Raw genomic sequence first — 22140 nt, forward strand, 5'->3', positions numbered from 1 at the left:
GGACTACTGCATGATACATACGACTGTGCAGTTTTGAAGGCATGTTCAATTATTTAAAAGGTGTCCTCTTAAAGGTACATCTTAAAGGGGACTATATATGTGTTAAAGGTGGTCATTTAAGTAACTACTTTGCCATAAATCACAAAACAAAGGGTTTGCTTCCCACCCCGCAACATGGCTCCTGTGCACTCGGCCACAGTATAATAGGCAGCAATTCAACAAAGTTTTCATAGTGCTGCATCTCAAAGCAGGAAAATAGTTTACCAGTTAGATTTTTGCCTGTCACACAGCCTGTAGAAGGCACTTGGCCAAAAATAAAGGGCTTAAACTGCCCTTTAGTTTAAGTTTTAGAAAAGTGGCACTGGGGGACAGTTACTTATTTTATTTTTACATTTATATCCCACTCTTCCACCAAGGAGCCCAAAGGATTATGTTTATCCTCACAACAGCCCTGGGAAGTAGGTTTGGCTGAGATAAGTGAGTGGCCCAGAGTCACCCAAGTGAGAGTTATATATAGTTATATAGGAGGGTTATATATGAGAAATATGATTATATCCTAAAGGTTTCCTTTATCCAGAGCAATAAAGCCTTAACATTTGACCCTTAAGTTTACTATCACAAATACAGTATGACCTGTTTCCACCGACTGCATTATTGCTTTATTGTTGCTGTCTAAATCAGTTAGTCTAATCTTGTGTTTACTGTAGTCTGCTTTGAGGGCTAGAAATATTAAAATCGAAGAGAAGAGACTTCTTGTTTTTCCAGTTTGGAGAAAGTTTCTGGACAACTTAAAAGGCTTCTATCCTAATATCAAGATACTGTTTTCTGTAACACGGTGCATAAATAAACTAACTAACTAACAAGCAGGCAAGCAAGCAAAGGAAAAGCAGGTCTAGGTTCTGGAAAGGAGATATCCCTCGCTTTACCTGTGGAAACTTAATTTTCACACACACACACACACACACACACACACACACACACACACACCCCTTTTGCTTTTATGTGTAGTTTGTGATTCACAACAAGCACCAGACCCTTGCAAATGCCTCGACTGACAGCTATCCTCTTCTAGTAGAAGAGTACCCCAGAAAGCACTACATTCTAAGAAATCATTCATGTTTGATGGTAAAAGGTTCCTCAAGAGAGACTTCGTGCTGGTAGCTTTTACAGCTTCTATACTCTTCAGAATCAAGCTGAAGGGAAGAATTATTTGGCAATAACAAGGGAAGTAGGAGAGAGTCCCTGAAAACTAATAGTCCTTGCAAATTCATGCAGTGGTACCATAAAGCATGTCTCATCAACTTTTGAGTGAAATGTACACAGGCAAGGCAAGCCCACTTCCCTCCTCCTTTTCTTATAGGGTCCAATGACATCATGGAAGACGGAAGCAGGCAGTTTCAACCTACTTCTGCCAAAAGGAACAGCTTTCCAGTAATGTCTCTGTGCCCCAAAGGGGTCTTGGTTCCTAAACTGTAAATGGAAGGAGCATTTTTTTCATTCCTGCTCATCAAGAAGGCCAATCCCTAGGAATTGTATCTTTTTTACTGTTTAAGACACAGGCTTTGAGACAACTGTGATGCTAGCAGAACTTTATATTTCAGTCTTCTTCAAATAATTTACTATGTATTCTGTTTACGACCTTCTAATGTTGCTGTATGCCTGCGGCTGATGAATAATATATTCATTGTGTTTTGTTCTACAAAGTTATTATCTACCATGTGGGTAACAGCACCTTTCCTTTAGTGTTAAAGAGAACATATTCACATCATCTGCAGTTTCTTTAGATGTTACAGTTAGGTCATTCAAGCCCATCTACGTTTTTGCAAAATATTGTTTTACCATGACTAAAGGTTGGGACTCTATAAAATATTTCTGAAGAAAATTGTCACCTGTCCCTCCTGCAGCTGCTATTTCATCCATTTGGGGAGAAATATGTATATGGCCTGGGTACCTATATGCTTCCTCATGAGACAAACAGGTGGGGCATTTTCATTTTGCTTCATTAGGGAAATGCATATGTGTACATACATTTTTCTGAACAGGGCAAATAGCAGAGGACAGGTGGGGGGGCTTCTATCACTTTCCTGATGAAATATGATTTTCATCAGAAAAGCAGTAGAAAGGTTTGCTATACTTTCTTCCAGTGTAATGGGCCTTATCTGGATTTCTCCATTCACCAACAGTAAAAAGGTAAAGTGTGCCATTTAAAGAGATGGGAGATCCAATCAGAGATTTCCGTTTGGCTCTGGCCTGCTTTCCTGTTCCCCCAAACTAAACACTGCCCCCAGTCCCTGAAAAGGAGATAAGGAATGCTTCCCCCCGCCCCCGCCCCCACCCCCACCCCCCACACAAACACACTCAGACACTGCCTCCCAAACACAACTTGTTTCTAGTGGGGGGAAAGTGTTGGAAGTATCATGTTCCGACTTTCCAACTTTGGAGCTGCTTTCAAATGAGAAGACTAGGATATTATTTAGAATATTTATACACCATTTTTCAGCAAAGCAAGTTCTCAGAACAGTTTACATAACAAAAGGGATGAGATGATGTCTCTGTGTCCCAAGGGGGTTAACAGTCTAATCAGCAACACAAGGGAAAGACTAGCAACAGCCACTGGGAGGGATGTTATGTTAGGTTAAATAAGGACAGCAACTCTCCCCTTGCTAAATCGAAAGGCAGCTACCTACCATTTTAAACGGTGCCTCTTTGCCCACAGTTAGCAGGGCTTCCCCATCACAGAATCCCTCAGTGGTGGCTGGCAATATCACAAGTGGAGAGCAGGTAGGGAAAAGTAAAAGGATGGATTTGTGGACACCATTGGAGTGGTAGCTAAGTCTGTACACGGTTCCATGGTGATCCTATTCAAAGAGTCTCCTTTTTGCAGAATACCCTTTCCCCACCCACAGATGTGCCTGTGTTCACAAGAGTTCACAAGAAAGCTGCTCTTGTGATAACAAGCATGACTTGTCCCCTTAGCTAAGCAGGGTCCACCCTAGTTGCACATGAATAGAAGGCTACATGTGTGAGCACTGTAAGATACTCCCCTTAGGGGAGGGAGCTGCTCTGGGAAGAGCAGATGGTTCCAAGTCCCCTCCCTGACATCTCCAAAATAGGACTGAGTGAGATTCCTGCTTGCAACCCTGGAGACGCCGCTGCCAGTCTGTGTAGGGTAGACAATACTGAGCTAGATAGACTAATGGTCTGACTCGGTATATGGCAGCTTCCTATGTTCCTAAGGTTATTATGAAAAGGTTCTCATATATATGCAGATGCTGAGCATTATTCCTTGCTCTGAAGTTCACAATGAAGGTTGCTAGCCCTTGACTCAAAGCTTGTCTTAATTCTATTTGCTACTGTGGAGGAATGAGGCCTAGACCTCTTGGTTTTTGTAAAACAGACCCATGAACGGTGAATGAATTAAAATTTCCAAACCTCCTCTTGTTATAGATAGGCCCTTGTAAAATTGTATTGATATGCACAAACCTCTTCATTATTGTAGATAGGATTTCTGTGTTAATATGCTTGCAAATACCTGTGTGAAAAAGGGCTGACAGGGTCAAGAGTTCATGCCTGCTGTTTTTTGGGTTTGTTTGTTTTTTAAGTTTCATTTTAAGAAAGAGCTGTTTGCCTGTTTAATTTTGGAGGGAAGGAAATTTTTGAAAAATGGAGGGAACTTTGTTTTGTACAGATTGGATTGTTTGAGGGGGTTGGAGCAATTTGTGTATATATAGGAAGCTGCTTTGGAGGAGGGTTAGTCAGAATTGAGGAGGAGAGTCCAGGAGTTGAAGTTCAAGTACTGGAGAGGGTTGGATACGGAATGGGGGTGATATAATTGATTAACTTATAAAACTAATCTAGTCATGCTAAAAGGTTTAACGTAAAGACAAACACACAATGTGATAAAAAGTTAAGGAGTTTCCTCTCCAGCTGAAACTGCTACTTAAGTAGGAACAACGTACAACTAAGTTTACACAGGAAATAAAATGAGAAGATACTATTATCATGTTTATTAAAGAGATTACTTGCCTATGTGATTTGTAGTGTATAAAAGTCTGTTGTAAATGAAGATCGGAATTCTGGAATTTGGGCACTAGCCAGCCAGAACCTTGGCTTGCTTCTGCAGAGCAAATAAAGCCTTTTAAAACTTCTCCGCTGGTGATGTTCTTTGGCTCGCTGACCCAGTAAAAGAACCATTTGGATGGTATAGCAAATTGGTGCCATGACTCGGATTGGGGCCAAGTTCCTTACACAAGCGTAGGCAACCCCCACTGGGTGGAAAGGCCCCTGGCAATGGGCAGACTAACCAGCCCAGCCGGCACCTCACCTTTGTTGAGAAGTGGGCAAGGCTCTACCATCGCGCCGGGACCTTCCACAACAAGGGGCCAGAAATCAGAGAACTAAGGCAGGAAAACGGTGTAAAGCGCGCTGAGGGGAAGGACGCTCCGGAGCAGGTAAGTAGATTTAAACGAGAGGGGTTGAAGTCCCCTGGTGTGGGTTAAAATCCCAGATTACGGTTTAAGGGTTAAAGTCCCGAATAACTAAACTACTTACCAGAAAAGAATGGGAACTGCTCAGAGCAAGAAAAAGGGAAAAGACTGTACTCTGCTACAATGTGTATTAAGGAATTGGATATCCCTAACGGGAGGAGATCCCCTTAGGAGAAAAAAAATGATTAATTTCTGTCAAAATTGTTGGCCGTACTATGAATTAGAAAATGGGTTAAGATGGCCAGAAGAAGGTTCTGTTGATTATCATATTATCTTGCAATTATTACTGTTTTGTACCAGAACCTCAAAATTTGAGGAACATAGCTATGCACAGGCTTTTATGGAACTTTGGAAAGAGGGGGATATGTTAAAAGCATGTGGGCTACGGAAGACCTCCTTGATCACCGTAGGGAAGACGTTCCCTTCAGCCCCACCACTGAAGAAACCTCCTCCATATGTGTATCCCTGTGAGCCCTATTCTCTTCCTGCACCAGTATATCCCCCATATGGAGACACATCATCCCAGTCTTCTGCTCCATCCGAATCTGAGCTCGATATACGGCAGACCCGGGGGGAGGGCATAGGTTTGGTTGAGAAGGGAGAAACTGGTTGGGTGGGGGAGGGCATAGGTTTGGTTGATGCCGGGAGACAGGAGCAAGAACCACGTGATTTACTTTCATCATCTCAAGATCTGCCACAAAATCTACTATCCCCACCCCAAGTTCCGATTCAGTATTCCCCAATAGCAACTCATACCAGAGCTCAGACACAGAATTTAGCCTTGCAATGCCCATTGCAGGAACAGCAGACGGGGAAGTGGCTTTGATACATGTACCTTTCACCTCAGCAGATTTATTAAATTGGAAAAACAATTACCTCACCCTTAGAGAAGATCCTACGAAAATGGCTGGATTGTGGGAATTCATTTTTGAGACTCACAACCCCACATGGTCCGACATCCGACAGATGTCTCGTAGTCTTCTGACAAGTGAGGAAAGGCGATTAGTGGAAGCCCATGGCCACCAGTTGGCTCTTGAGGGAACCAATAAAAATGAGCTACAAGCTCAACTTAAATTCCCATCAGAAAATCCCGCATGGGATCATGGAACTATAGGGCGGGAAGCTCTAAAGAAATATCGGGACATTTATTTAGAGGCTTTAAAAACTTGTATTCCCAAACCGATTAATATGGCCAAGGTACATCAAATTATACAAAAGTCTGAGGAAAACCCTGGCGAATTCCTGGAAAGGTTGGAAAAAGCCTTTGGGCAATATACTCAAATAGACATTAGCAAGAACGAAGGGGAATATATTCTTAAAATGACTTTTGTAAGCCAGAGTGCCCTGGATATAAGAAGAAAATTGCAGAAAATGGAAGGAGGACTTACTCTCCCCTTAGCACAATTAATGGATACTGCATATAAAACTTTTACATAAAGAGAGGAAGAGGGAGATAAGAAGAAGAAAGAAAAAGACAGGATAATGTATGTAGGAAATGAGAAAGGTCGAGGAAGAGGTGAAAGAGGACGGGGCAGAGGATATAAAGGAGGATATCAGACTGTATCATGGAATCTGGGTGGACGAGAATGTTTTCTATGTGGGCAAACTGGACATTGGCAGAGAGAATGCCCCACAGGGCTGAATCAAGTCCAGCCCCAAATTTTTAGGGGTCAGGGGCCAGCTTGGCAACCAAATGGAAGGGCTCAATATACACACCAGATGTATGGACAGTCCCATGAGGAATTGGGAATGGGAACCCCCTCTGCTCTTATGCGTCAATATTAGGGGGGACCGGGGGTTCTTGGAGACCATCAGGTGGTTCTCTTATCCCCACAAGAACCCCTGGTTAAAATAAAAGTGGGGGAAGAGGGAAAAAAAGACTTTTTAGGAGATAGTGGGGCAACACATTCAGTTCTTACTCAAACGAGCGGGGGTTGCCCCACATCACGCTCTAAAACAATTATGGGGATTTCAGGAAAGCCATTACAGAAGTCATTTTTAACACCCCTCCCTTGTCAAATGGGGGACTATTATTTTCAGCATGAGTTTCTATGGGTCCCGGAGAGACCCATGGGACGAGATATGCTCTGTCAGATGAGAGGTGTCTTAGAATTTGCCCCGGAACATATCATTTTAAAAGTTCCAATTTCAGAGGGTTGGAAGTTAGCCACATCTATGGATGGTGTCGCCTCCTCAAGTACTGGGGCAATCCCAGAAGAATTACACACTTTGGTAAAAGACCAAGTATGGGCAGAACCTGACCAGCCAGGCTTCGCCAAACGAGCCCAGACGGTTCGTATACAATTAAAAGAAGGGGCTCAACCAATTCAAATCAAACAATATCCATTTAAACAAGGGGGAAGAGAAGGCTGAGAGCCCATTATCAATGCGTTTTTAAAGAAAGGCATTCTAGTCCTGTGTGTCTCTCAATGGAACTCCCCCATAATAGCAGTCCCAAAACTAAATGGGTCTTGGAGAATGGTACAGGATCTTTGAGCGATTAATGAAGCTACAGAAACCCACATACCCCCATGACAAATCCGTATACACTATTAACATCTATAGGGGTGGAACATTGCTGGTTCACGGTCCTAGACCTTAAGGATGCTTTTTAAAATATATATCACTTGCAAGGGAATCGAACCCCATTTTTGCATGTGAATGGGAACATGGCCAAACACGTGTTCGCACGAGCTATTCCTAGACCAGGCTACCCCAGGGGTTCAAAAATTTGCCTTTGCACTTTAGTTTAGCCCTTCGGGAGGAAATAGACCAATGGGAAACCCCTACAGATTATAAGGAACCCCCTTTGTCTTATTGCAATTTAGTGATGACATTTTCTTGGCTACTGAATCTAAAATGCAAAACCTCCAGTTGACTGCTTCCCTTCTAAGACATCTGGGAACGGCGGGGTACCGTGTTTCTTGTGAGAAGGCACAAATTGCCCAATCAAGAGTAATATATATGGGACTTGAAATTACAGAGGGCCGAAGAGGATTATTGCCAGAACGAAAGGAAGCTATTTGTAGACTAGTACCTCCGCAAAATCAGGGACAACTACGCAGTTTTTTGGGCATGACAAGTTTTTGTCGCCTGTGGATACCATCTTATGCCAAAATTGCCCATCCATTACATGAAGCCACTAGAGGGTTGGAAACGGACCCTTTTGAATGGTCTGAAAAATGCCAAATAGCCTTTTTGACTTTGAAACGAGTTTTAATGTCAGCACCGGCACTTGGTCTACCCCAGCCAGACAAACCCTTTCAGCTATATGTACATGAACATCAGGGGGTGGCAGCAGGAGTACTGACTCAATACTTGGGTCCAGATCGACAACCCGTTGCCTATTTTTCACAATCCATAGACCAGGTTGCGAAGGGGTGGCCACCATGCTTACGAGCTGTAGCGGCTGCGGCAGACATTTTAAAGGCAGCAGAGAAATTTACTATGGGAGGTGCCTTAACTCTCTTTGTTCCTCATCAAGTGCTTACTATTTTGAATACTAAAGCTAGTCAGTGGATAACATCTGCTAGACTACTTAAATATCAAGCTGCTCTTATTTCTAATGATCAGGTTCGCTTACAAGTTTGTAATATTCTTAACCCAGCTACCCTTCTACCTTCCTCCAATGCTCCTTTATCTCACAGTTGTGAGGACGTAATGGATGAACAGTATTCTAGCTGTTCTGATCTCCAAGACGTGCCACTCTCACATCCGGAGGTTGAATTTTTTGTGGATGGCAGCAGTTATATGGATCAAGGAAAAAGGAAGGCAGGATATGCTGTGGTTACATTGGATGAAGTAGTTGAAGCCCAACCCCTTACCCCTGGTACGAGTGCTCAGCTAGCTGAACTTATAGCCTTAACAAGGGCTCTCGAACTGGCAAAGGGTTGGCGGGCCAATATTTTCACAGATTCAAAGTATGGATTTAATGTGCTCCACACTCATGGGGCTTTGTGGAGAGAACGGGGATTCTTAACAGCTGCGGGAGACCCTGTTAAATATGGTCCCCAGATTCATCACCTTCTACAGGCTGTTCATTTGCCAACTGCGGTGTCTGTGATTCATTGTAAAGGACACCAAGCAGGCAAATCCAAGGAGGCAGAAGGGAATCGAAAGGTTGATATTATGGCCAAGCAGGCTGCTAAACTCCCAATCACATCGCTGGCTCCTTTAATACCGGCAATACCTGCACCATTTGATATTCCCGCACCCACTTATTCCAAGGAGGATCTTATTCAGATCCAGAATCACTCTTCTGAGTGCCAATTGCAGGACGGGTGGTGGACAGACTTAGCTGGCATTCGTTTTCCACCCTATCAGTTGCTAGGTGCTTTATGTTACTATTTACATCACTCAACTCATCTTGGTGCTACTAAACTTACCACTCTCCTGAAACGGGTTTTATATCACCCTAAGTTGGCTTCCCTAGCCACCAATGTCAGTCAGGCTAGTTCAATTTGTGCTCGTAATAATCCTAAACGGGCCCCGAAACCACCCCCTGGACATATTAGAAGGGGTGGGCACCCGGTAGACGCCTGGCAAATCGACTTTTCAGAGCTCCCACGCTCTAATGGCTATCGGTATCTGTTAGTACTAGTAGACACTTTTTCTGGCTGGCTTGAATGTTTCCTTGCCGTACCGCCAGGAGCCGGGAAGTAGTGAAACATCTTTTAAATGACATTATTCCACGATTTTCTTTGCCTCGCCATCTCAATTCAGATCAAGGACCGCACTTTGTAGCAGAAGTGGTTCAAAAGGTGGCAAAAGCCCTGGGAATTCAGTGGCATTTACATACCCCATGGCATCCCCAAAGTTCAGCTCTTGTGGAATCTAGTAATAATATATTAAAAACTCATTTGCGCAAATTGTGTCAAGAACTTCAGCTCAAATGGCCAGAGGCACTCCCCATTGCTCTCTTCCGTTCAAGGATTACACCACGGGGCCACATGGGGCTTAGTCCATTTGAAGTTATGTATGGTCAGGTCTGCCCTATATTGACAGCCAAGAATGACTGTGATTTAGCTCAGATGGGAGAGGAGAATGTATATAAATATGTACAAGGTATTGCTGCATCTATACTTTCTCTTTCTAGATATCTGAAAGACATAGAACTGGAACCATTGAAGGGCCCCGTTCACAAATTTGTCCCAGGAGATCTAGTCTTGATTGAAAAATTGAAGAAGGAACCCCTTGAAAATCGATGGGACGGTCCGTTTTTGGTCTTACTTACAACTGACACTGCAATTAAAGTTCAAGGCAATAAGACCTGGATACATCATACACAGGTAAAGTTGGCACCCAAGGAGGTTCAAGAAAAGTGGAAAGTCAAACAAGGATCGGGATTGAAATTGACTATTCGAAAAACCTCACCGGATAGTGAACAATACCCCTAAAATCTGGCAGAAGAAGAGGCACATGAAGAAGCACTGGTAGTAGCCAAAAATTTTGATAATCCATTTCCTTCACAGGAGGCTTGAAAACAACAGATGGACATAGAATCAGAATATTGATAGTGAAAATTGGTGTTGTTTGTATTTCTGAAATAAGAGATGAAGGTAAATTTTGTAGTAGGGGTAATTTTCATTTTAAGAATTTACTTAATAGAGGGAGTAAAACACCCACATGTAAAAGTTTTGCCAACTATTTTTGACGCTACAACTCTTAAAGATTGTTGGATCTGTACACATGCAGATATATATTCAGAAGAAAAAATTGCCTTGGTAAGTGGGCCAGTGCCATTAGAATGGTGGATACGGAAACCTAAAATGGGATGGGCTCCGGTTTGAATTTCAAATACAGATTTTGCTTGGAGACCCACCAGAATGGAGAGGAAAAAAACGTATATGGGCATTTTCAAGGTATTGGAAAAGGAATTGGTACTCTAGAGGTATACCTGAATTTTTTGTAGAAACCATGACAACACACCCTATATGTATAGAGAATGAGAATGGGACGGGAAAATACTTAGGGGCTATCCCCTATCAATTTTGTGCTCATACTTTAGAATTCTCCACAGAGGATGGAGAATGGTGGCCAATGGATAATCAACATAGGGCAGAGTGTGATGGTGCTAATTTAAACGTGGAAAATTATTTTTCTATTCAAGGGGGAAATGCACCAGTAGTTTACTTAAATTTTACTCAGGAAGGATGGTTTAATGAGTCACAAGGTATCTGGAATCATACACTTTATTATCATGAATGGTTAGATATTTTAATAAATAAAACAAGTACAGATTATAAAACATGTAAAAATATTACATATAGGTGGAACCAGCCTTTATATTATGTATGGCAAAGTACTGCTTGTGCTTTTGAAAGAGACAGTGAACAGACAAATGGTTGGTTTACACAATCTAAGGAATATGATTTACCCTTACAATGCAGTAAATTGTTAGATTCTCAGGATCGACAGGCAGGATTCACAAGCAACAAAAGAGGATTGGGGAATTTTCTTACCTTAAAAATAAATGACCCCGGGATATATTGGGTATGTGGACAAGCTGTGTACAAAGCCTTACCCCCTGGATGGAATGGTGCACCATCATATATAGCCCCTAATATTGATGTGTATAATCACCTGAATGCATCAAAAGTGGTTCATTTGGGAAGTTTTGTTCATCGGATAAAAAGGGGAGAGAAAGAAACTTTTAGAAATCCAATAGTTGAAAGAAATACAGGATTCCAAAGAGTTTGGAGGGCTATATTCCCAACTCTGGGGATAGTAGAGATGGAAAGAGCAATCATAAATATTTCAAAGGAAATGGAAGCAGGATTTAATGCTAAACTTACAACTCTTCTGGATTTACAAGAAGTTAGCTCCTTGTTGTCCATGGTCATACAAAATTGGAAAGCCTTGGACATTTTAGCCGCACAACAGGGGGGAGCTTGTGCTGGGGGAAAATGCTGTTATTATGTAAATAAAGAAAAACAAATAATAGAGAAGGCTCAGGATTTGAAAGATACCTTAGCGGTGGTTCATAGTATTTCTCAACAAAAACCTCTGGAAATTTGGGACTGGCTAACAAATTGGATGCCAGATTGGGAATTGTGGATAAAAAAATTGATGTTGTTTCTTTTTCCTATAATTTGTATTTTAATAGTTGTTTGCTGTTGTATACAATGGGTCCCATACTGTTTAAACCGGACGTTAACATGCATGAAAGAAGAATCTATATCCCGGGTGAGATATCATCGGGCCAGAAAGGGCTAAGGAATTAGTCCCTACTAAAGAAAGGGTGGAATTGATATAATTGATTAACTTATAAAACTAATCTAGTCATGCTAAAAGGTTTAACGTAAAGACAAACACACAATGTGATAAAAAGTTAAGGAGTTTCCTCTCCAGCTGAAACTGCTACTTAAGTAGGAACAACGTACAACTAAGTTTACACAGGAAATAAAACGAGAAGATACTGTTATCATGTTTATTAAAGAAATTACTTGCCTATGTGATTTGTAGTGTATAAAAGTCTGTTGTAAATGAAGATCAGGGTTCTGGAATTTGGGCACTAGCCGGCCAGAATCTTTGCTTCTGCAGAGCAAATAAAGCCTTTTAAAACTTCTCCGCTGGTGATGTTCTTTGGCTCGCTGACCCAGTAAAAGAACCATTTGGATGGTATAGCAGGGGTGGGCGGGTCTGGGAGGGGCGGAGTGTGCAGTTTTGGAGGAGGGAGAGTCTCTCTGGAGACACAGTTGGAGGTTCGGAGTTGATGAAGTAAGTGTTAGAGAGCCGAGTCCAGTCTAAGTGGAGGAGCTGAGGCCAGTCAAAGCTGAAGAATTGCTGGTCCAGGCTGAGAGAATCAATGCTGTGGCTGTAGCAAGCGCTGAGGTCACAGAAGAACCAGGCTGGATTGAACTGCACTGTGACCAGGACAAGAGAAGGAACAAGCCACAGTTGCTAAAGGTGTTAATCAAGGACTTGGTGGGAGTCAGGTTAGTGGATGCATTTTTGCCCACATTTGTTCCCTATGCTCTTTTGGTTGATGGTTTTGTTTTATATATTTTTGAAGGAACTTTTGATTGAACTAATTGCAAAGTGAAATTTCTTGTTTATAGAAAAGTTGTAGTTTCTGTTTAATTCACTCCATGCCTATAAGCCTTAACACTCTACCAAAGTTCCCCCCCCCAATAGAAGTTTGAACAGCTGTTGTGGTAGACTCAGCCTAGAGCACAAAAGTCTACTTGATGACAGCGGTTAAACTGGGTAATTGTCAGGGAAATCTGTGTCTTGTGCTGGCAGCAGGGCGGATCTTCCACATGTAGCGGCGAAGTGCTGGGATAGACAGCTACTCCTCCGCAGGTACCTTTCTGGAAAACTATGCACAGATCAGACCAGTTCTTGTCTTTTGGGGCTCATGATTCAATAGCAGATTCAAGCAAGCAACTTCAAGCAAAGGTAGCATAACTGTAACTATATATAACGGCTAAAATCCAGAGCAGTGCTCTCATTAGTACATGTGGAAGCCATTTTTGCCACCATCTCCTCATCGCTGCAAAGTCCAGAGTTGTTGGAAAAACTGTTCCTGAGGGTTGAGGAACCCTCCGGAACGACATGAGATGCAGCATGGGTGGCTGCAAGCGCAGGAGGGAAATGCAAGATCACGAGCAGAGACAGGAGGTTTGAACTGGCAGCGGGCTAGTTGGGATTCCACCCATAGCTGCTAAATTCAAACCACCTTATAACCTAGCACTATGTGTCCTAGGGTATATGGTTCTTCTCGATCTGAGAAGGTATCTAGGTTCTCTCTATCTGAGAAGGTACAATTGAGAACACTGGGGTCCACTTTGGACTCTGGGAAACGGCTAACATGAGCAAACCGTTTCTTGGGAACTGGTGTGTGTGTGTGTGTGTGTGTGTGTGTGTGTGTGTGTGTATAGATATATATAGATATATATATATACATACACACACACACACACACACACACACATATATATATATATATACACTAAGCCCACACAGATCATCTGTGCACTAGAACTTTGTTGCTCTCCTTGTCCCCCACCACAGCCCCTGCTTTACTGCTCAGTGTCAGGCTCCCCACTCTCACTCACCCCCTCCCCGCCGCTCATTCATTTGCTCTCCCCCTACCCGCTCCTCTTCCCTATCTGCATATGGAATCCCCACTGCCCAACCACCGCGGTGCTTTTGTTCTGTTACCTCCAACTGGTAAAGCACTGTGTGGGCGAGGCTTGCCACGTGACCTTAGTGTATTATATATATACTAGCCGACACCGCACAGAGCATCTATGCGGCGCTTTGGGGCCGGCTGTTTCCCCCTCCCTCTCCCTCCTGCCCCGGTCTCTCCTCTCTTCCCCTTCCCTCCAGCCCCGCACTCTCTAGCCCTCACCCCTCCCGTTCCTCCAACCACACAGAGCCTCAGCAGGCAGCCAAGAAGGGCCCTGCCGCCGCCGTTTTTTTCTCCCTCCTGTCCGCCTGCCGCCGCTGCTGCTTTTCTCTCCCCCCTCTGCTGCTTTTCTCTCCCCCATGCCCGCCACCACTGCCTTTCTCTCCCCACCTCCGCCCCTTTCTCCCCCCCTCCTCCTCCCTCCTCACTCGGAGTCAGCCAGGCCCCTCACTGGAACTCTTGCAGCGTATCGCAAGAGTTCCACCACCAAATCCTGGACACGCATGCTGGCTAAGAGAATTAATTATATATATATATATATAGAGAGAGAGAGAGAGAGAGAGAGATTGAGAGAGGAAGGATACACACAGATATTCAGCAATGTTTCTTGCTTTGAGCACCATGGGGAATGTTTTCAGTCCTTGAGAAAGGTTTGGACAATTCAAAAAGCTGGACTTCTTCAACTTGGTGTTTATCTCTATCATGTTAAAATCCAATCATTCAATGTTTAAATAAATATCAATGATGTTTTAAAAAGAAAAGCCAACCAAGCAACATTAATATAATTCTGAAATAGCAACCATATGACAGAATGAATATTCTCATTGCCAAAGAATCCTTTAAAATCAGCTGCTAAGTTCAAAATGTAGCCTTTAATATCCTCCAAAATCAGTAATGTGCCTTTAGACCTCCTCAACATAGTTAATCCAGTCAATGAGTATTTCTGACACTCACAGAACTGTGTGCACAGGCCTACAAGTTGCCTCATAAGTGGACAGAGTTGGATGAATTCTGAATGACTAGTGTTTAGAATCCTTCCTACACTAACAAAGGTAAACATAAACTAGGCAAAAGCAGGTCCATGGAAGAGGTGCGGACCTTCTATAGGTAGATTTTCTGTAGCTATTGGTGGTCCCTGCACTAATACCATTGCAAAGTGGTAAGAGTCAGCGACAGCTAGCTACTAGGAGAGGCAAGAAGATGCATTTGAATACACTCCAAAACCTCCACAGCTGTCATGACAGCTTATTACAGTGACTGGGCAATCTATATAGTTATAACACATCTGACAAATTGAAATCTAGCCTATGAAAGCTGTTTTATAATAAATTTCTTACAGTACAGCACAATTCTAATAATGTTTACTTAGAAGTAATCCCACTGAAATCAATGAGACTTACACACCTAGGAAATATGTTTAGGATTACAGCATTAGTCTTCAAGGCACTACTGGATTATTTCCTATAGTTACCATGATCAAAATTCCTTTTATTTCACATTCCAGAGATCAGTACTGAAATAACACTCTACTGACAGGTATTAATAACTTTCTGCTGAGCATTTTATGTCACTGTCCCCCTGGACCTACATGCAACAGCCAGCCCTACACAGATGAGGCTTCCACACACATGTAATTTTTGTCCAGTCTTCCATGGTAACAGCTCACTCATGAGAGGACAAACAGCTCTTCCTTGGTTTATGGTTTACTGGCTAGTGAATCACTTAGAAGCAGCTACCAGTGAACATTATGGACAGAACCCTAAATGAGAAGACATCTTTCTTTCACAGAAACCCTGGGATCACGACTATGCAGCCCAAAGTAAGCCTCATTGTATTCTATGGGATGTGCCCGCAGGTGTATGCATAAGGTTGCAGCCTCATGTAAAAGTAAATTCCACTGACATTAATAGGAATTATTTCCTCAGTATGTATCTAGAATAGAGAGAAAGTGATTCATATCACCTTGCTCTCAGTACCAACTCCCACACATCACAAAGATGTTAATTTGGTCTCGGCAGCATTTTTCTCATTATCATCTGTAATTCTATATTTGAACACTTCAAGCCACTTATTTGAAAAAAAAAGTCTCCAAAAGCTAGATGTGACAAACTGCCCCCATTCTGTCTTTCTAAAGCTGATATAGTTTTAGAATCTTCAGATAGGGTAGGCTGGTAGAACCAAAATATTCAATACAAAAAAATTAAAAATTAGCATATGCTACTTCATTGATAGCACTTTCAGGTAACCCTTATTTTAGGGAATGTTATCCCCCCCCCGCAAAAAAACAACAACACACTAATACTTTGGAATATTCTCTTCTCTTCACAAACTCTCAGCTTTAGACTGCCTCTAATTTTTCAACTGTAGATTTCCCTGCTTTGGGGGAATAATTACTATTTATCAAATAATAAAACCTTCCAGAGAGACACACACCATGTGAGGAGTCAGTCATTTGTAGCATCACCCCTGTGGTGAGATTTTTCACCTCCCGTTTCCTGGGATTTTGAAGCAGATATAGATGTGTGGAAAAGTTCTCTCCACATGGTAATTGCTACAGGCAACAAGCTCTTCTCATGGTTGTATGCCCATCATGGTAAGTAACTACTTGGTAAGAATTACCTATGTTCACTCCAAGCTAATGCCCATACTTAGGAATACAGAAAGCTCTCATATACTGAAGCAGACCATTGGTCCATCTAGCTCAGTATTGTCTACACTGACTGGCAGTGGCTCTCCAAGGCAGGAGTCTCTCCCAGTCCTACCTGAAGGTGCCAGGGAGTAACCCTGGGACCTTCTATATGGGAGCATGCAGATGCTCTTCCACTGAGTTATGGCCCCATTCCCTAAGGGGAATATTTTACAGCACTTACATGTAGTCTCCCATCCAAATGCCAACCTAAGGGGACAATTCATGCTGGCTACAACAAGACCAGCTCTCCTCCAAGAGAGACTTACAAAGCCTATGATAACTCTTAGAGCAGAGATCCTCAACGTTGGGCCCCCAGATGTTAGTGGACTTCAACTCCCATAATCCCAAGCCCAAGTGGCCTTTGGTTGGGGATTATGGGAGTTGGAGTCCAATAACATCTGGAGGCCCAACGTTGAGGATCCCTGTATTAGAGCATGTGCCACAAACTGGCTTAAGCAAAGTATTTCAAATTCAGTTGATTTAATCCTAATGCAATCAATAGGACTGACAGAGCAATTGTTTGGAAGCATACCTTTCGGAGGAATCTGAAGACTGCCCTTTTAAAAGAGGCTTTTGGCCAATGAATGGCCCCCAGCTCTCTTTCTAGCATAGCTGTGTTTTTGTTTTATTTTGGCTGTGGGTTTTTTTTAATTGAAGCTTTATTACTGGTTTTATCTTATTTTTAACTGTCCTGCAGTCTTTGGACAAAGGGTGGTATAAAAATAATAATGATGATGATGATGGTCCAAACTAGTCAGCATCTTGTGCTCTATTGGGGGTAAAGAAGGGCCTTGACACTAGGCTTTAAGCTAGCACCTAAGTTTTGTGTTCACAAGCTTGCACCTGTCCAACATTCCTGATCCTGCTAACATGGATAGGATTGCACTTAATGCTAGTACTTTATTATCCTGCCCCAACTATGCTCCCTTTCTGCTGATATCCAAGTCGTGCAAGGCACTGCACAGAAAAATGCAGTGGCATATTCTAAACTTTCTTCTGCACTGGTGCAGTACACAACTCATGGCATTGCTCTGAACAAGACAAAAACTTGCACCTGATCCTATTATTATTTACATAGACCAAACTGTATTGGACTGTAAATCAGTTTAAATTAAAACACTTCTACTTATTTAGATTGCTGCTTAGGCTGTTAGGCAAAGTGTTTATTGATACAACTTTACTGACAACGACTTTTCTGAAGATGGAGCAGAAGGCCCACACAAATACTGAGCAGAAACCAGACGAGCACGGCACTAGTGTAAGGCAAGCAAACATGTGCCTTTAAGTGGTCTGTGCTCACAACATTGAACACTGTTGTGCAATGGCAAGTGGAGACAGAGCAGGAGATGACCTTCAGGCTCAGATGCAGGATGCCTCTGAACAGCAGCTGCAGGAGAGAGGGCATGCCTTCCTTCATCTCTTGCCTATGGGCTTCTCAGAGGCATCTGGTGGGCCACTGTGGGAAACAGGACTAGATAGACCTTGGGCCTGATCCAACAGAGCTGTTCTTACATTTTTATGAGAGTAATTAAAAAAACAGCAGCATTTTCCAGGATATATAAGAGATTGGGTGAGGAGTAGCACAGCTTGATGTTCCACAGTGAGCCCTCTATGGCTAGCAGTTGTGCAACATCTTCCACTTGCACACAAACTAGTCTGGGGCAGAGGCTCCTTTCTTCACACAGTGCCTTACATCCTTGACACTGCACAAGCACTACAGCAGTCTGGATACAGCTCATTCTGTTGTTCCATGACTGGACTAACTTTTATATACTAGTGAACATCTAATGTCAAATCTAGCATCTACTGCAAGGATTCAAAACAAAGAATAGGAGTGGAAATGTCCCAGTTACTAAGAAGATTTCACTGTATGCCTCCAATTCAAACTAAAATGTTTTGCATCCCTATCCAAACACATTTCTTAAAAGTAAAACTCACTTATTTAAACAAAGCTAACTTCCAAATAAATATTAGGAGGAGAAATATATGTGTCTCTCACACACTCTGCAATACATGCATCAGTTGTTATATATTCTGCTATTAAATGTTCCTACCATGTATAATATGCCCAAATTGCTACTCACAAATGAAATTTCATATAAACCTAGTTCTTGATCCCATGAAGATAAAATCACATTGAAGTTTTTCAAAACTAAACACATCTATTAAAATGCTTAAATTTAAGTGTGGGAGGGGCAGAATATGGAAAAACCTTCCCGCATCATTTAAGGATGTTTCCTTTATATACTTAACTTTGTGACAGTATAAACTAGGCCTCAATCCTGACCCACTTATATTAAAGCCATTTTGTCTGCTATAGAATAACACCATCAACACAAAGAATATGGGCATTCCTAGGATGGCCGACACAGGTCTTCCATGGAGCATCTGTTATACTTTCAGCCAATACTCTGGATTCCACCCCATGGAATGAACTTCTTATTCTGCATACAGATCAAGAGCTACTTTAAAGTATACTTAAGGCCTAGCACACACAATGGGAAGTTTTATTTTTCTGTGAACAGTCGGCCCCTAATGCCTAAAGGCAAACTGCTTCTGAAACTTCCCTCCGTTTTGAAAACTATCTGACATGTGGTCTGAAGGACTACAATGTGAGAAACAAAAATCCAAGTTCCTCAAGACACACAGTACTAAGATCTAAATAGAGAATTCCTTGGATCCAGGGTGGGGAATCACCAGAAGGCAGATTATACAGTGTACTGTGCCCATCCAAGCGTGGGTGCCTTTTCTTATCACTGGCCCAACAATCTGTCCTATGCAGACACTTGTGTTGGTTCTGCCTAACCTCAAGGACTTGGTCAGAACCAAGGAGATCAGCTCATGCCATGCACCTCATTCACAAAAGTGAGGTTTGATCCAGAAACTCAGCACATCAGCATCGCTGGACACCCACTGACAGCCCCTAGAAACTGCTCAGGTGGAAAGAGCAAGTAGTCCTGCAAAAGGAACTAACAGAAAGAAGAAGTCGGAAGGGAGGTAGCATCATGTATCCCCCGCCCCGCAACACACACTCGCCCCCTCTCATAAAATAAAGCTTAAACCAGCCAAGGTTATGACCAGGCGCTGCAAGGCTCTTCCTAGTGGGACCTTGTAACATCTCCTAAGCAAGATGCCCTTTCCTCCCCTGTACCCAGCAGCGTTAACCCTTTGCCTGCCCCACTATACTAGCACAAGGGGGAATCTCGGAAAGTTTCCACCACCACCACAAGTTTAAATTCACATTGACGTTATGACTTCCGAGAAAGAGAACAGCGAAGGCTGGAAGGCAGGAGGGTGGCTTAGGAAGGGAGGGAGAAGGTCTGCCCCCGTCCCCACCACCCCATTTAGAAGAAAGTGTAAAATATTCTCACGCTCGTTTCGTCCTGCTGCAACACACAAGTACAAAATATACAGGGAAATTAAAGAAAGCGGGAAGGCAGCGATGACTGAAATTGAACTTTAAAAGGCCGGCGGCGGGGGCCACTGCTGAGCCCGTTCCCCCAGCCACGCCGGGACCCTCCCCCCCCCATACCCGCGGTCTACACTAGGGGCGGGGGAGGGCTGGTTTTCCGTGTCCTAATTTAGGAGTAAGGCGATAATAAAAAAAACTCACGAATAATGAGGATAATAATTATAACCTGTTTATTAGTCTCCCCCGCCCTCCGTCCCCGTCTCTCGCACCCATCCCCGCGCCGTCCGCCTCCTCCCCGAACACGGCGCGGCGTAGGGCCCGGGTCACCGCTCCCGAGCTGCGGCACCCCCACCGCCCGAACCCAAAAGCAACGTGAAAGGGAGAAGGTCCCGCCTGTCCCCAGTTTAGCGCCTGCTCTCGGGGGTCGGCTTGCAGCGGAGCGGGACCCTGCGGGGGCGGGGAGCTCACAGGCCCGGGCTGGGCTGCGGCCTGCTTTTTCCCTCCCCACTAAGCACATCCCGACGCCGCCGTCCCTTTCCCCCACCTGGGCACGGACCCGGCCCCTTCAGCCCCTCTCCATCCCTCTGAGGCCCCCCACAGCCTCCAAATCCCCCCGTCCCCCCTCGAGTCCTCACGGCCCAGAACGCTCCTCCAAATCCCCGACCTCGCGTAGCCCGCCTGGCCGCCCGCCCAGCTCAGCTCGCGCCGCCTGCCGCCCTACGAGAGCCCGAGGATGGAGGCCGGGCCTGGCTTACCTTTCCTGCTGCTTTTTTTTCTCTCCTCTCTCTCCTCTCCCCCCTTTCCCTCTGTTGGGCTGACAGACCAGAGTTTCCTCCCCAGCAGAGGGACCGGGGAATGGGCTCGGAGCTGCTTCAGTGCTGAGGAGCTGCTGCTGTTGCTGGCCCCCTGGCTCTGAGGAGAAAGATTCCTGCTTTTAGAAGAGGAGAAAGACTTGAACGGGAGCTCTTTATTATTTTAAAACTACAAAGTGCTCAGAGGGTAGGTGATTATTAAGGGGAATCCCTGAATATATTCTCCAGCAAAGAAGGCAGGGCTGCTGGGGCTGCTCAAGAAGAGAGCTTAGCAGCCTCCTACAGCACCACTACAGGCACTGAGAGGACATAACACCAGAGAGCGGCTCCTCTGCCCTCCAAAACAACAACTTTCCTACCATCTTGGAGGTAGGAGAGAGAGGAGGAAGAAGAAGAAGAAGGGGGTGAAAGTACAGATTTTTATGAAGTGTAATATTTAGAGACTCCTTCCATAGATGCGTATCCAGAGGGGTTTTGTTTTAAAAGGAATGGCTTAGGCAATTTTCTTATGAAACCCTCCTGCAACTTAAAAGGATGAAAAGGGAATCTTTCAATAAGTTTTTATTATTTTCTTGGTTTCATAATAAAAGCAGGGCACTGTCTGGGTTGTGTATATTTTTTTCCCCCACCCATGAAATTTTCTGTAAACTTCATAACTTTTATTCTTGTGTGACTGTTCTGAAAATGTAAGTAGAACTCTCCTGGAATTGTTTGCATTTCAGTACAGGCAAGCTGAAAGTGATGTGGAAGGTTTTGCCAGGACATAATATTTTTGGTCTTTTCAAAATAAGGTAAGTGGATTGGACCAGGTGGGGCAAAGCAGATCTTGAGAGTTCAAAATGATACATTGATCAAGAGATAGAAATAAATGAAGTGGTGGGGTGTTTTTACTTTTTCCTTGTTTAGAACAATGTAACAAAAAATAAAATTCATAACTTTTAAGAACAATAATTGAGTTTTAATCTAATATATTCAGTTTTTTAATTATATAAATTTGTTTTAATTTGGCTGTATTTGTGTGAAGTTTGATGAGGTCTGGTATCTTTCAAAGTTGAGAAACTTATTATAGTCTATAGTAGAGAAACAAATCTAAAAAATATAGTGGGAGACTGTGATTGTGTGTGTGTGTATGTGTGTGAGAGAGAGAGAGAGACGATTACAGAAAATTTATACAACCTTATTTGGTATAATCTGATATAGTGTGAACAAATGCAACACACACACAAACACACACGGAAAACTTTTGAGGTGCATAGTAGATCATTACAGATGTTGCTGCATTTAAAAGAGCTAATTGTTTAATATTGTTTAGATGTTGTTGATTGAGGCAGTGACCGCAGTATATTGGTTTTAACTCTGTTGCTTAATGATAACCTGGTCTATCACGTATTCTAATTCTGCACTTCTTGGAATGACTTCATTCTTAAGAACACCATAGATGAGCCATTTCCATATAAACCAGAAAAATAATTCTGATTCTTGATCGTCTGAATGCTGAATCTATTGTTTCTTTTTCATACGTAGAACATGTGTACATCATTGAATCTGGTATTATCCCAAACATATTTAGTTGAAATTAGTTCCCATTGATTTCCATGGAGCCTTCC

At 43.2% G+C, this 22140-nt stretch overlaps 1 protein-coding gene across 2 annotated transcripts in view; it reads right to left on the bottom strand.

Moving 5' to 3' along the window:
* The window catches only part of INO80D (INO80 complex subunit D), a 71172-nt gene extending 50291 nt beyond the window's left edge, over positions 1 to 20881 (bottom strand). Inside the window, exon 1 of one of the 2 annotated variants that reach the window (XM_053282821.1) lies at positions 20477 to 20881. The gene's annotated coding sequence lies outside the window, so the exon portion shown is untranslated. The remainder of the gene's footprint in view (positions 1 to 20476) is intronic. The other variant, XM_053282820.1, reaches the window with a different exon arrangement.
* Positions 20882 to 22140: the final 1259 nt, after the last annotated feature.

Source organism: Hemicordylus capensis, chromosome 1 (assembly GCF_027244095.1).
Source record: "Hemicordylus capensis ecotype Gifberg chromosome 1, rHemCap1.1.pri, whole genome shotgun sequence".
Lineage (NCBI taxonomy): Eukaryota > Metazoa > Chordata > Lepidosauria > Squamata > Cordylidae > Hemicordylus > Hemicordylus capensis.